The 5299-nt window shown below is 49.4% G+C and overlaps 1 protein-coding gene across 3 annotated transcripts in view; it reads left to right on the forward strand.

Annotated features, from left to right (window-relative positions):
- The first annotated feature begins 3159 nt into the window (after nt 1–3159).
- Nucleotides 3160–5299, forward strand: part of YWHAB (tyrosine 3-monooxygenase/tryptophan 5-monooxygenase activation protein beta) — a 21465-nt gene continuing 19325 nt past the window's right edge. The window contains exons 1-2 of one of the 3 annotated variants that reach the window (XM_017541197.2): nt 3160–3293; nt 5060–5153. The gene's annotated coding sequence lies outside the window, so the exon portion shown is untranslated. Of the gene's footprint in view, nt 3294–3517; nt 3647–5059; nt 5154–5299 lie in introns of those variants that run through there. The other 2 variants (XM_017541195.2, XM_037742992.1) reach the window with 2 other exon arrangements.

Here is a 5299-nt window from a genome sequence, read left to right on the forward strand (position 1 = left end):
TTCTCCTGCCTCAACCTCCTCAGTAGCTGGGATTACAGGCACGCGCCACCATGCCCAGCTAATGTTTTGTATTTTTAGTAGAGACGGGGTTTCACCATGTTGACCAGGATGATCTCGATCTCTTGACCTTGTGATCCACCCGCCTCGGCCTCCCAAAGTGCTGGGATTACAGGCTTGAGCCACCGCGCCCGGCGCAAACATTTTCAAAAATTAAGTCTCGCGGCCAGGTGCAGTGGCTCACGCCTGCAATCTCAGCGCTTTGGGTGGCCAATGTGGGTAGATCATGAGGTCAAGAGATTGAGACCATCCTGGCCAACGTGGTGAACCCCCCATCTCTACTAAAAATATAAAAAAAAAATTAGCTGGACATGGTGGTGCGTACCTGTAGTCCCAGCTACTTGGGAGGCTGAGGCAGGAGAATCACTTGAACCTGGGTGGCGGAGTGAGCCGAGATCGTGCCACTGCACTCCAGCCTGGTGACAGAGCAAGACTCTGTCTCAAAAAAACAAAAAAATTAAGTCTATAATTTGAAGAAAACATTCATTGCAGTATATAAGGCTCAAGCATCACTTCTTCCAGGAAATCTTTCCTGCTGTCCTATCACACTCCCAAGATGGATTAAGTGCTCTTCTCCCAAGCTCCCATAATACACTGCACATATATTTATTTCTATGGTTGCACCTACCACATTGTATTTTAACATTCCTCTGTATCTCTGTCAGTTCATAGATAGTTTGCTGGCCCCTGGCCTAGAATGTAGAGATGGTGAAATAAGCTAATCCATGCAACCCTTTAACAGGCACCTAGGCATGCTTGACAAAGGGCATTTCTGTTCCCTCAGTGCACTGTTGATGTCATTTGTGGTGCAATCATTATTGGCCCTCTGGCCCATTAGGCTATTTTCTGGATGATGGCATAAGGCACAGTCGGGACATTAAAGGTTACTTAGCCTGAGTAGTCTCTAGATTACTGGCCTTTGGTCTGCCAAAGACCATCCTCATGGGGAAGTTTTTGCACTAGGAAACCTCCTCAGGATTCAAATCCAATGGTTTTGACTCAAAATCCTGCTGTTTACCTTATACAACTCATTCTCAATCTTGTTTAACTTAAAAGGTGGCATAGTACAGGGGTGACTGGCATACGTGCCTATTTGACAGATAACGTAAGTGACAAAAGCAGACTCAGGTCAAGAAGAGTCCCCGGCACTTGGGAAAGTCCATGCCAGGCTAGAGCAGGCAGCCACTGCTTGGCTTCAGCCAATTGTTGTCACACAGAAATGTGGACACAGTGTTGCTGGACAAAGCCGAGAGGCAGATTTCTATTCACACAGAAACTTTTCAGTTAAAAAAAAAATGTTGGCAACTAAGTCAAACTGTTTAGAAATTCTAGAGATGGGATATTGGGAGGATATCCAATTGAATTGGGGTATTTACAATGGGGGAGAAATAGGTGATGGCTAACGGATAAGGGCAGCTTTGGAGAACCCTGATTGTCACACTCAAGGAACTTATACATTGTCATCTAGCTCTGGGTGCACACTAAAGAATTTTAGCAAGAACAGGACACGATTAGGATGATATTTTTAAAGGATCACTCGGCAGTTGACAGGCAAGGCTGAGAATAAAATGGTGAATGAGAAATCTGTCATTTAGCTAAACAAGGGTAAAAGCGCGATAGCAAAGGCCTATCTACTTAGTTCTTCCTCCTACCCGACTGCAGACTCCAAGACAGCAGGTTCCCATCTGCCTTGTTCATTGCTGTGTCTCCAGCACTAAGCAAAAAGCCCGTTTGACATTTGTTGAAAGAATAAATGAATGGGAGAGAGGGACGGCGAGAGGCATTTTGAAGGTCTGAGTTTAAAAATCAGGTGAGGTGGCTCATGCCTGTAATCCTGGCACTTTGGGAGGCTGAGGTGGGTAGATCACCTGAGGTCAGGAGTTTGAGACCAGCCTGGCCAACATGGCGAAACCCTGTCTCTACTAAAAATATAAAAATTAGCCAGGCGTGGTGGCATGCACCTGTAATCTCAGCTACTCGGGAGGCTGAGGCAGGAGAATTGCTTGAATCTGAGAGGCAGAGATTGCAGTGAGCCAAGATTGTGACATTGTACTCTAGCCTGGGCGACAGACAGTCCCCGTTTCAAAAAAAAAAAGAAAGAAAGAAAGAAAAGAAAATCAACTACCTTGAGAGGAGTACAATGGTATAATGTTGGTAATTGCGGAAGCAGTCATGGAGGGGAGGGGAGCAATGGAGGCCTGTTTCCTTCCTTGAACTTCCTCAAGGAGAGGGCATTTTAAAGAAGAAATTATGTACACAGATTTTTGTGTATTTTTTGAGACAGGGTCTCACTCTGTCGCCCAGGTTGGAATGCAGTGGCATGGCCATAGATCATTTTAGGCTCCAACTCCTGGCCTCAAGCAATCCTACCACCTCAGCTTCCCAAAGTGCTGAGATTACAGGCAAGAGCCACCATGCTCGGCCCTACACAGGTTTTTTAAAAAGAACTTTGTGCGTTGGATTCCTGGCACTTCACGTGGCCTCTTCAGTCTACCAAAGAAGGAAAAAGTAAGTACCCTGAATAATAGAAAGGAGGATTAAGTGATCATTGAGGGACGAGCAATTTCTGTTCCTCCCTGGGTCCAGTATTCCCAAAGGACACAGCAACAGGACCGACATCGGCCTTCGACCCCGTGAGGATTACTTTCGGGGTGGAGGGGGAACCGATGACCCTGGAGTCTACGGGCCTGTCCCTGGCGCGTTCCCAGCCTGAGCGGAAAGGGCAACCCCACCCAAACCTCACTCCTAATTCTCCCTATTTCCACACAACCCTAATCTTGACCACATCCAGCTCCGCCCTCTCTCCTCCCACCGCCTCTTCCGGCTCCCCCGCCCCATTTCCTTCTTCTCCGCCCACCTTCTGGGGTCCCTCCCCCGGCCATGGGCCTTGCCCAAGCCGCGGCATCCCTGCCCTCCGCGCTTCCTCCTCCTCCTTTCCGTCAGCGCCCCTCCCGTGGGGCCGCGGCAACCCCGTGCCTCGCTTGCCCAATGAGAAGACGGCGCGGGGCGGAGCCCGGCCAGGGCCGGAGCGGAAGTGGTGGCCGGAGCGGAAGTGGAGCTGCCGCCACCGCCGCCGCGGATTCCGGAGCCCGGGTAGCTGCTGCCGCCGCCGCCGCCGCTGCAGCCACTGCAGGCAGCGCCGCCGCCACCGCCTGAGGCGTGGGCTTGGGAAGGAAGCAGTCACCTCGCTCGGAGCTTAGCTCGGAAGTGTCTTTGTCCCTTGCAGCCCTCCTACGGTGAGTGAGGCGCGGGGCCCGCCCGGGGCCCCCGGGGGCCCAAACTCGAAGCCCCTCTCTGGCTGCTGCGACTACGGCGGCCCAGCAGGTGGACTCCGGGGTGTAGCGGCGCGCTGCCTATTTGGCTCGGCGCGGCCAAGGGCCGCGAGGCCAGGCCTCGCAGCGGCCCCTCCCTGCTTCCGGGGCCGGGCTCTTTACCTCTTGGAGAGCTCGGGCCTCCCTTGCCGCCTGAGGTCCTGCCGGCCGGGCGGGGTACAGCTCCGTACTGCGCTGGAAGAGACAGCGGAGCCGGGGATCCCGGATCCTCCCTCACTACCTGCTTCGGTTCCCACGCGACCCCTCCCTGCGCCTTGGTAGGCGAGAACCGTCCCCTTCAGCCCTGTCACCCCTGCTTTCCGGTTTCCAGAAATTAAAATTTACTCAAACGCGGGTGAATTTTTTCTAGCCCCAGTACCCCTGTTTGACTCCTCCTGGATGAGTAAGGGGTTTAACCTTGGGAAACAGCAAGGGGAAAACCCCCTCCCATTTTGGAGTAAAACCATTTCATCATCCTTCACTGGTTATGGAGCCTGGCAGGACCCAAGATTCCCTAGGAAGGGAATTGGGGTTTGACTCAAGAAAATGTATTTATTGGAACCGGTTACTGAGTCAGGCCGGATCCCCAGGAAAAAATATCAGGGGATGAGAATCGGAGTATTTTCCCACGGTATACACCGTCATTTAATGCCAGATTCTTTTGTGTCCTCACCCAGAATTCCCCCATATTGTGTGTTAGCACGTTTTTCGGTCTGAAATTTGCCTGGTGGCTTCCTGGTCGGGGGAGAGGGGATGAAGGGCGAGGGGAAAGAAGAGGTGGGAAAAGGAGTGCATCTTTGCCGCAAATGGAGAAGCCCCATATAATGGGGTTTTCAAAGGTGGCAGCCTTGGTAAGCAGTTTGCCAACCTTTCTGTGAAATGCACGTCTATTGTCGCTGTCTTCACTGCATTTCTCTTTGGTAAGGCTAGATAGCCTCAGGTTCTGATTTTACTTGCCCTGTGTGGGAGATGGAATTTGGCAAGATGATGCTGTGAACATAATATCAGCCTGCCACAGGAGCCAAAACAGAAAGGTGAAGCACTTATAAGAATATGAAAATTGTCTGCATTTCTCTGTCAGTTCCTATGAAACCAGACACATGCAGTTTATAGAACTGGACACTGTAGCTTTTGCATTTTCGTATTGGAAATGTAAGTATTGGTTCTTAGTGAATTGTTTTTGAATTCCAGTGTACCCTGTTTCTTACTTAGGGATATCTCATTTGTTTGAGCCCTCATTTTTCTTGGATCCCCTTCCTGGGCCACGCGTAGTGTGTGAGTGTATAAAACCTGTCAATCTTACTGGACCTAAGTTAGAAATTTAAGTGTGGCCTTCAAAATGGAAGGCTAATAATCCGGTAGCAACTGTGGGATTATTTTCTTAGCTTCTTCCTTCAGTAAGGTAAGAAACCATTCACCCATCTTGCAGATGAAGTCTTTAGAGAAGTGAGGTGATTTGGCCTAGACCATACACCTAGTTTTTTTCAAATTGAATATTCTTACTCATCAGTAGCAAATATTTATGGTATGCCAGCCCCTGGAGTATGACTCCTACCCTATAATCTTTTGTACATTTCCCATCTTACAGTGCTTGTTATATTGAAGCCATTTTAGAATTGGAGCACCATAGATCAGGGAGGCAGCCTCTATAAAACCAGGCTGAGCAAATTCCCATGATGCTGGTTTTCTAGGCAGAGTCTCCAAGATTTGGGCCACAACAAAAAGTGCATTTTGCCCATTTGGCGGTGGATAGAGAAACAGGAAGAGCACTGGACTTGGAGTCAGGTAAATTTTGGTTGAAATCTTGCCTGCAGTATTTCCTGGCTTTCTGAATCTTCAGCATGTTAATCAATCTCTGGTTCTTAGTTTTCTTATCTCCAGGGTTGTCACTAAGACTTTTTTATAAACTGTAAATTGTTTTTTTTTTTTTT

The sequence above is a fragment of the Cebus imitator genome, unplaced genomic scaffold (genome assembly GCF_001604975.1).
Source record: "Cebus imitator isolate Cc_AM_T3 unplaced genomic scaffold, Cebus_imitator-1.0 Scaffold132, whole genome shotgun sequence".
NCBI classification, from domain to species: domain Eukaryota; kingdom Metazoa; phylum Chordata; class Mammalia; order Primates; family Cebidae; genus Cebus; species Cebus imitator.